Below are 11,168 nucleotides of genomic sequence, written 5' to 3'. Positions count from 1 at the left end.
TGTTAGATAGCGATAGGCTCCTGTTAGATAGCGATAGGCTACTGTTAGATAGCGATAGGCTACTGTTAGATAGCAATAGGCAACTGTTAGATAGCGATAGGCTACTGTTAGATAGCGATAGGCTACTGTTAGATAGCGATAGGCTACTGTTAGATAGCGATAGGCTCCTGTTAGATAGCGATAGGCTACTGTTAGATAGCGATAGGCTCCTGTTAGATAGCGATAGGCCACTGTTAGATAGCGATAGGCCACTGTTAGATAGCGATAGGCCACTGTTAGATAGTGATAGGCTCCTGTTAGATAGTGATAGGCCACTGTTAGATAGCGATAGGCCACTGTTAGATATCGATATGCTACTGTTAGATAGCGATAGGCTACTGTTAGATAGCGATAGGCTCCTGTTAGATAGCGATAGGCTCCTGTTAGATAGGCTCCTGTTAGATAGCGATAGGCTCCTGTTAGATAGCGATAGGCTACCCTTAGATAGTGATAGGCTACCCTTAGATAGCGATAGGCTACCCTTAGATAGCGATAGGCTACCCTTAGATAGCGATAGGCTACCCTTAGATAGCGATAGGCTACCCTTAGATAGCGATAGGCTACCCTTAGATAGCGAAAGGCTCCTGATAGGCCACTGTTAGATAGTGATAGGCTACTGTTAGATAGTGATAGGCCACTGTTAGATAGTGATAGGCTACTGTTAGATAGTGATAGGCTACTGTTAGATAGCGATAGGCTACTGTTAGATAGCGATAGGCTACTGTTAGATAGCGATAGGCTACTGTCAGATAGTGATAGGCTACTGTTAGATAGTGATAGGCTACTGTTAGATAGTGATAGGCTACTGTTAGATAGTGATAGGCTACTGTTAGATAGTGATAGGCTACTGTTAGATAGTGATAGGCCACTGTTAGATAGTGATAGGCTCCTGTTAGATAGTGATAGGCTCCTGTTAGATAGTGATAGGCTACTGTTAGATAGTGATAGGCTACTGTTAGATAGTGATAGGCTCCTGTTAGATAGTGATAGGCTCCTGTTAGATAGTGATAGGCTACTGTTAGATAGTGATAGGCTACTGTTAGGCTCCTGTTAGATAGTGATAGGCTACTGTTAGATAGTGATAGGCTACTGTTAGATAGTGATAGGCTACTGTTAGATAGTGATAGGCTCCTGTTAGATAGTGATAGGCTACTGTTATATAGTGATAGGCTACTGTTAGATAGTGATAGGCTACTGTTAGATAGTGATAGGCTACTGTTAGATAGTGATAGGCTACTGTTAGATAGTGATAGGCTACTGTTAGATAGTGATAGGCCACTGTTAGATAGTGATAGGCTCCTGTTAGATAGTGATAGGCTACTGTTAGATAGTGATAGGCTCCTGTTAGATAGTGATAGGCCACTGTTAGATAGTGATACGCTCCTGTTAGATAGTGATAGGCTCCTGTTAGATAGTGATAGGCTCCTGTGAGATAGTGATAGGCTCCTGTTAGATAGTGATAGGCTCCTGTTAGATAGCGATAGGCTACTGTTAGATAGTGATAGGCTACTGTTAGATAGTGATAGGCTACTGTTAGATAGTGATAGGCTCCTGTTAGATAGTGATAGGCTACTGTTAGATAGTGATAGGCTCCTGTTAGATAGTGATAGGCTACTGTTAGATAGTGATAGGCTCCTGTTAGATAGTGATAGGCTCCTTTTAGATAGCGATAGGCTACTGTTAGATAGTGATAGGCTACTGTTAGATAGTGATAGGCTACTGTTAGATAGTGATAGGCTCCTGTTAGATAGTGATAGGCCACTGTTAGATAGTGATAGGCTACTGTTAGATAGTGATAGGCTACTGTTAGATAGTGATAGGCTCCTGTTAGATAGTGATAGTCTCCTGTTAGATAGTGATAGGCTACTGTTAGATAGTGATAGGCTACTGTTAGATAGTGATAGGCTACTGTTAGATAGTGATAGGCTACTGTTAGATAGTGATAGGCTCCTGTTATATAGTGATAGGCTCCTGTTAGATAGTGATAGGCTACTGTTAGATAGCGATAGGCTACTGTTAGATAGTGATAGGCTACTGTTAGATAGTGATAGGTTACTGTTAGATAGTGATAGGCTACTGTTAGATAGTGATAGGCTCCTGTTAGATAGTGATAGGTTACTGTTAGATAGTGATAGGCCACTGTTAGATAGTGATAGTCTACTGTTAGATAGTGATAGGCCACTGTTAGATAGTGATAGGCTCCTGTTAGGTAGCGATAGGCTACTGTAAGATAGTGATAGGCTACTGTTAGATAGTGATAGGCTCCTGTTAGATAGTGATAGGTTACTGTTAGATAGTGATAGGTTACTGTTAGATAGCGATAGGCTGCTGTTAGATAGTGATAGGCTACTATTAGATAGCGATAGGCTCCTGTTAGATAGTGATAGGCTACTGTTAGATAGTGATAGGTTACTGTTAGATAGTGATAGGCTCCTGTTAGATAGCGATATGCTACTGTTAGATTTGGCAAGTGACATTTTAGAAAGATGATGTTGAACATACAATGTTGCAAGGAGCAGCAACGGCCTGCTGCACCAACACATATTTATTACATCACAATCATACATTCATACTAGGGAAGGGATGGAAAGACACTCAGAGCTGTTAGTGCTGAATGCATTTATTTATTAACACCTTTATCTATCTGTTTTAGCAGTCCCATTGAGAACAAGGACTCCATTACAACTCACAATTACACAACAATCTGAATCACATACTGAATAATACATGGAGATGTTAAGGGGCTCAATGAAGGTTGAAGAGGAACTTTGGGGATGGACAGTTACTGAGTGAGACAAGGGGAAGTGCAGAAAGATCATATTCTGTTCAAACATGTTATTGGTGAAAATTCATATTTCTAAGTAAGGAGGCAAAGGGTAGCATATGGTTTCAGTTCCTGATAAGGCAGGCCAGTTGCTATGGTACCAGGACAATGAGGGATGTGGAACTCAACTCCAGATGAGGTCAGCAGTTGAAGAGAGAAGACACTGCTGGGAGGGGGGCCATATGGGCCCACCCTGAAACACTTCTGACTACAGTCCTATCCCATACAGACACTGCTGGGAGGGGGGCCAAAGGGGCCCACCCTGAAAACCTTCTGACTACAGTCCTATCCCATACAGAGTCTGCTGGGAGGGGGTCCATAGGGGCCCACCCTGAAAACCATCAGACTCAGGCCTCAGCAACCCACTCCTGAACCTAACATACCTTCAGGTCACTGCTGGACCTCAACAACCCACTCCTGAACCTAGCATACCTTCAGGCTACTCCTGAACCTAACATACCTTCAGGCCACTGCTGAACCTCACCAACCCACTCCTGAACCTAACATACCTTCAGGCTACTCCTGAACCTAACATACCTTCAGACCACTGCTGGACCTCACCAACCCACTCCTGAACCTAACATACCTTCAGGCCACTCCTGAACCTAACATACCTTCAGACCACTGCTGGACCTCACCAACCCACTCCTGAACCTAACATACCTTCAGGCCACTCCTGAATCTAACATACCTTCAGGCCACTGCTGAACCTCAACAACCCACTCCTGAACCTAACATACCTTCAGGCCACTCCTGAACCTAACATACCTTCAGACCACTGCTGGACCTCAGCAACCCACTCCTGAACCTAACATACCTTCAGGCCACTGCTGGACCTCAACATCCCACTCCTGAACCTAACATACCTTCAGACCACTGCTGGACCTCAACATCCCACTCCTGAACCTAACATACCTTCAGGCCACTCCTGAACCTAACATACCTTCAGACCACTGCTGGACCTCAACATCCCACTCCTGAACCTAACATACCTTCAGGCCACTGCTGGACCTCAACATCCCACTCCTGAACCTAACATACCTTCAGACCACTGCTGGACCTCAACATCCCACTCCTGAACCTAACATACCTTCAGGCCACTGCTGGACCTCAACATCCCACTCCTGAACCTAGCATACCTTCAGGCCACTCCTGAACCTAACATACCTTCAGGCCACTCCTGAACCTAACATACCTTCAGACCACTGCTGGACCACAGCAACCCACTCCTGAACCTAACATACCTTCAGGCCACTCCTGAACCTAACATACCTTCAGGCCACTGCTGGACCTCAACATCCCACTCCTGAACCTAACATACCTTCAGGCCACTGCTGGACCTCAACATCCCACTCCTGAACCTAACATACCTTCAGGCCACTGCTGGACCTCAACATCCCACTCCTGAACCTAGCATACCTTCAGGCCACTCCTGAACCTAACATACCTTCAGGCCACTCCTGAACCTAACATACCTTCAGACCACTGCTGGACCACAGCAACCCACTCCTGAACCTAACATACCTTCAGGCCACTCCTGAACCTAACATACCTTCAGGCCACTCCTGAACCTAGCATACCTTCAGGCCACTGCTGAACCTCAGAAATGTGGGACTCCTCAGTGTCCCTGTGTCACACACTGTGTCACACACACACACACACACACACACACACACACACACACACACACACACACACACACACACACACACACACACACACACACACACAGGTCACACACACACACACACACACACACACACACACACACACACACACACAGGACACACACAGTGGACACACACACACCCACTGGACACACACACACACACACACACACACACACACACACACACACACACACACACACACACACACACACACACACACACACACACACACACACACACACACACTGGACACACACACACAATGGACACACATACACACTGGACACACACACACAATGGACACACACGCACATTCTGGACAGACACACAAACACACACACACACACTGGACAGAAAAACACACACAAACTCGACACACACACTGGACAAACACACACACACACACACACACACACACACACACACACACACACACACACACACACACACACACACACACACACACACACACACACACACACACACACACACACACACACAGGACACACACAGTGGACACACACACACCCACTGGACACACACACACACACACACACACACACACACACACACACACACACACACACACACACACACACACACACTGGACACACACACAATGGACACACATACACACTGGACAGACACACACACGCACATTCTGGACAGACACACAAACACACACACACACACTGGACAGAAAAACACACACAAACTCGACACACACACTGGACAAACACACACACACACACACACACACACACACACACACACACACACACACACACACACACACACACACACGGACAGGCACACAAACTGGACACACACACACACCCACCCTGAAAACCATCTGACTACAGTCCTATCCAACACAGACACACCACCCATCAGGGTTCTAGACTTAATACCAGTGAGAGGAACCTATTGTGTTTCTGCCTAACAACAGAGAAGGTGTGTTTATCTTAGATATGCAAGGTTAAATAAACTCCTAGTCAGAAGGTATACATACATGCTTGTGGGTTGAATAAACTTGGTTTGAGCTTTTTCTGGTTGTCCGTTTCAGTTTCTGCTCTATTTGTTCAGAACCTAACATACCTTCAGGCCCCTGCTGGACCTCAGAAATGTGGGACTCCTCACACACAGACCACATGCACACACAGGGCACACACACTCACTGGGCACACACACACACACACACACACACACACAGGACACACACACAGGACACACACACTCACTGGGCACACACACACACACTGGACACACACACAGGACACACAGACAGGACACACACAGTGGGCACACACACATACCGACACACACACACACACACACATACACACTGGACACACAAACAGGGCACAGACACACACGCACACACGCACACACACACACACACACACACACACACACACACACACACACACACACACACACACACACACACACACACACACACACAGGGCACACATGCACACTGGACAGACACACACACACTCACTGGACAGAAAAACACACACACACACACACACACACACTGACACACACACATTCTTGACAAACACACACACACACACACCGGACAAACAGGGCACACACGCACACACTGGAAACACACACACACACACACACTGACACACACATTCTTGACACACACACACACACACCGGACAAACAGGACACACACACACACACACACACACACACACACACACACACACACACACACACACACACACACTGGTCACACACACAGTACACACACACAGGACACACACACACACACACACACACACACACACACACACACTGGACAGACACACACACACACACACACTGGACAGAAAAACACACACAAACTCGACACACACACTGGACAAACACACACACACACACACACACACACACACACACACACACACACACACACACACACACACACACACGGACAGGCACACACACTGGACACACACACTGGACACACAAACTGGACACACACACACACACACACACACAGGACGCACACTCTCACACACACACACACACACACACTGGACCCACATACACTGGACCCACAAACACACACTGGACCCACACACACACACACACACACACACACACACACACACACACACACACACACACACACACACACACACACACATACTGGACACACACACACACTGGACCCACACACACACACACACACACACACACCAACACACTGGACACACACACACACACACTGGACCAACACACACATGACACACACACACCAGTTTGGACCAGCTTATTCCTGTAAATACACTGAATTAAAATATAAAGGCAACATGTAAAGTGTTGGTCCCATGTTTCATGAGCTGAAATAAAAGATCCCAGAAATGTTCCATACACACAAAAGCTTATTTCTGTCAAATGTTGTGCACAAATTTCTTTACATCCCTGTTAGTGAGCATTTCTCCTTTGCCAAGATAATCCACCACCTGACAGGCTGTGGCATATCAACAATCTGATTAAACAGCGTGATCATTACACAGGTGCACCTTGTGCTGAGGGCAATAAAAGGCCACTCTAAAATGTGCAGTTTTTTCACATAACACAATACCAGAGATGTCTCTGTTTTGAGGGAGTGTGCAGTTGGCATGTTGACTGCAGGAATGTCCAACAGAGATGTTGCTAGAAAATTGAAAGCTAATTTCTCTAAATCACCTTGAACGTTGGTTTATAGAATTTGGCAGTACGTCCAACCGGCCTAAAAAAAGCAGACCACATGTACGGCATCATGTGGGCGAGCGGTTTGCTGATGTCAACTTTGTGAACAGAGTGCCCTATGGTGGTGGTGAGGTTATGGAATGGGCATAAGCTTCGGACAACAAAAAACAAGTGCATTTAATCGAGGGCAATTTGAATGCACAGAGATACCGTGATGAGATCCCATTGTCGTGCCATTCATCCACACCAATCACCTCATGTTTAAGTATGATAATGCACGGGCCCGATGTCGCTGAACACAATTCCTGGAATCTGAAAAAAAACAGTTCTTCCATGGCCTGAGTACTCACCAGACATGTCACCCATTGAGCATGTTTGGGATGCTCTGGATCGACGAGTACGACAGCGTGTTCCAATTCCCACCAATATCAAGCAACTTCTCACAGCTATTGAAGAGGAGTGGGACAACATTCCACAGGCCACAATCAACAGCCTGATCCTCTCTATGCGAAGGAGATGTGTCTTGCCATGATCAGAATGTGTCTCTGTCTATTTCCAGCCCTGCCATTTCTACCTGTCCTGATCTAGTGTTTGACCCCTGACCTCCTCACACCGTCTCACTGTCCATGTCTGCTTTTAGCGCCCACCTCTACTTCACTGTGTTATAATGGACAGAGGTGACATAACAAGCATATCAAACATACTGACCTTTCTGACCCTATCCCACCTCTACTTCACTGTGTTATACAGACTAGAATGTGGGCTACGGAGTGAAGCTACACAGAAGAGACTGTTGACTGAAAGTTATTCGTTTTTTGGGCACATCATTTGTCTCCATGGCAACATGGGCAATACTGGTTAAAGCTGAATAGTTTAAGGAACTGAGATCATTCATTGTCTTCACCTTCTACTAACCAGAGTTTCTGTCACATGGGATGACGCTGGAGAGACAAAAGCAGGTACGGGGAGTCAAACACTTAATATGGAACGAGACAGGAACAGCGTCAGAAAACGAGCAACAGACAAAAACAATGAATACAGCAGCGGGGAACAGAGCAGGGAACTGACAAATACAGGGGAGGAAATAAACAGGTGATGAGGGAGTCCAGGTGAGTCCAATAACGCTGATGTGCGTGACGAGGGAAAGCAGGCGTGCGTAATGGATGATAGGAGTGATGCACGCGCCGGGGGGGGGGGGGGGGGGGGGGGAGCTGGAGGAGACGTGACAGTTTCAGTAAACCAGCTGATAAACCACAGAACACAGCTTTGTGTTGCAGTCAAATGCACTGTTATCTTTCTACCTTCCTCCATGTCTCACTGTTATCTTTCTACCTTCCCCCATGTCTCATATTCACTGTTATCTTTCTACCTTCCCCCATGTCTCATATTCACTGTTATCTTTCTACCTTCCTCCATGTCTCATATTCACTGTTATCTTTCTACCTTCCCCCATGTCTCATATTCACTGTTATCTTTCTACCTTCCCCCATGTCTCATATTCACTGTTATCTTTCTACCTTCCTCCATGTCTCACTGTTATCTTTCTACCTTCCCCCATGTCTCATATTCACTGTTATCTTTCTACCTTCCCCCATGTCTCATATTCACTGTTATCTTTCTACCTTCCCCCATGTCTCATATTCACTGTTATCTTTCTACCTTCCTCCATGTCTCATATTCACTGTTATCTTTCTACCTTCCCCCATGTCTCATATTCACTGTTATCTTTCTACTTTCCTCCATGTCTCACTGTTATCTTTCTACCTTCCTCCATGTCTCACTGTTATCTTTCTACCTTCCCCCATGTCTCACTGTTATCTTTCTACCTTCCCCCATGTCTCATATTCACTGTTATCTTTCTACCTTCCCCCATGTCTCATATTCACTGTTATCTTTCTACCTTCCCCCATGTCTCATATTCACTGTTATCTTTCTACCTTCCTCCATGTCTCACTGTTATCTTTCTACCTTCCTCCATGTCTCACTGTTATCTTTCTACCTTCCTCCATGTCTCATATTCACTGTTATCTTTCTACCTTCCTCCATGTCTCATATTCACTGTTATCTTTCTACCTTCCTCCATGTCTCATATTCACTGTTATCTTTCTACCTTCCTCCATGTCTCACTGTTATCTTTCCACCTTCCCCCATGTCTCATATTCACTGTTATCTTTCTACCTTCCTCCATGTCTCATATTCACTGTTATCTTTCTACCTTCCCCCATGTCTCATATTCACTGTTATCTTTCCACCTTCCCCCATGTCTCATATTCACTGTTATCTTTCTACCTTCCTCCATGTCTCATATTCACTGTTATCTTTCTACCTTCCCCCATGTCTCATATTCACTGTTATCTTTCTACCTTCCCCCATGTCTCACTGTTATCTTTCTACCTTCCCCCATGTCTCATATTCACTGTTATCTTTCTACCTTCCTCCATGTCTCACTGTTATCTTTCTACCTTCCCCCATGTCTCATATTCACTGTTATCTTTCTACCTTCCCCATGTCTCATATTCACTGTTATCTTTCTACCTTCCCCCATGTCTCATATTCACTGTTATCTTTCTACCTTCCTCCATGTCTCATATTCACTGTTATCTTTCTACCTTCCCCCATGTCTCATATTCACTGTTATCTTTCTACCTTCCCCCATGTCCCATATTCACTGTTATCTTTCTACCTTCCCCCATGTCTCATATTCACTGTTATCTTTCTACCTTCCCCCATGTCTCATATTCACTGTTATCTTTCTACCTTCCCCCATGTCTCATATTCACTGTTATCTTTCTACCTTCCTCCATGTCTCATATTCACTGTTATCTTTCTACCTTCCCCCATGTCTCATATTCACTGTTATCTTTCTACCTTCCTCCATGTCTCACTGTTATCTTTCTACCTTCCTCCATGTCTCACTGTTATCTTTCTACCTTCCCCCATGTCTCACTGTTATCTTTCTACCTTCCCCCATGTCTCATATTCACTGTTATCTTTCTACCTTCCCCCATGTCTCATATTCACTGTTATCTTTCTACCTTCCCCCATGTCTCATATTCACTGTTATCTTTCTACCTTCCTCCATGTCTCACTGTTATCTTTCTACCTTCCTCCATGTCTCACTGTTATCTTTCTACCTTCCTCCATGTCTCATATTCACTGTTATCTTTCTACCTTCCTCCATGTCTCATATTCACTGTTATCTTTCTACCTTCCTCCATGTCTCATATTCACTGTTATCTTTCTACCTTCCTCCATGTCTCACTGTTATCTTTCCACCTTCCCCCATGTCTCATATTCACTGTTATCTTTCTACCTTCCTCCATGTCTCATATTCACTGTTATCTTTCTACCTTCCCCCATGTCTCATATTCACTGTTATCTTTCCACCTTCCCCCATGTCTCATATTCACTGTTATCTTTCTACCTTCCTCCATGTCTCATATTCACTGTTATCTTTCTACCTTCCCCCATGTCTCATATTCACTGTTATCTTTCTACCTTCCCCCATGTCTCACTGTTATCTTTCTACCTTCCCCCATGTCTCATATTCACTGTTATCTTTCTACCTTCCTCCATGTCTCACTGTTATCTTTCTACCTTCCCCCATGTCTCATATTCACTGTTATCTTTCTACCTTCCCCATGTCTCATATTCACTGTTATCTTTCTACCTTCCCCCATGTCTCATATTCACTGTTATCTTTCTACCTTCCTCCATGTCTCATATTCACTGTTATCTTTCTACCTTCCCCCATGTCTCATATTCACTGTTATCTTTCTACCTTCCCCCATGTCCCATATTCACTGTTATCTTTCTACCTTCCCCCATGTCTCATATTCACTGTTATCTTTCTACCTTCCCCCATGTCTCATATTCACTGTTATCTTTCCACCTTCCTCCATGTCTCATATTCACTGTTA

Source organism: Salmo salar, unplaced genomic scaffold, assembly GCF_965601325.2.
Source record: "Salmo salar unplaced genomic scaffold, fSalSal1 ptg000257l, whole genome shotgun sequence".
Classification (NCBI taxonomy): domain Eukaryota; kingdom Metazoa; phylum Chordata; class Actinopteri; order Salmoniformes; family Salmonidae; genus Salmo; species Salmo salar.
Note: the sequence above shows the minus strand (reverse complement) of the source record.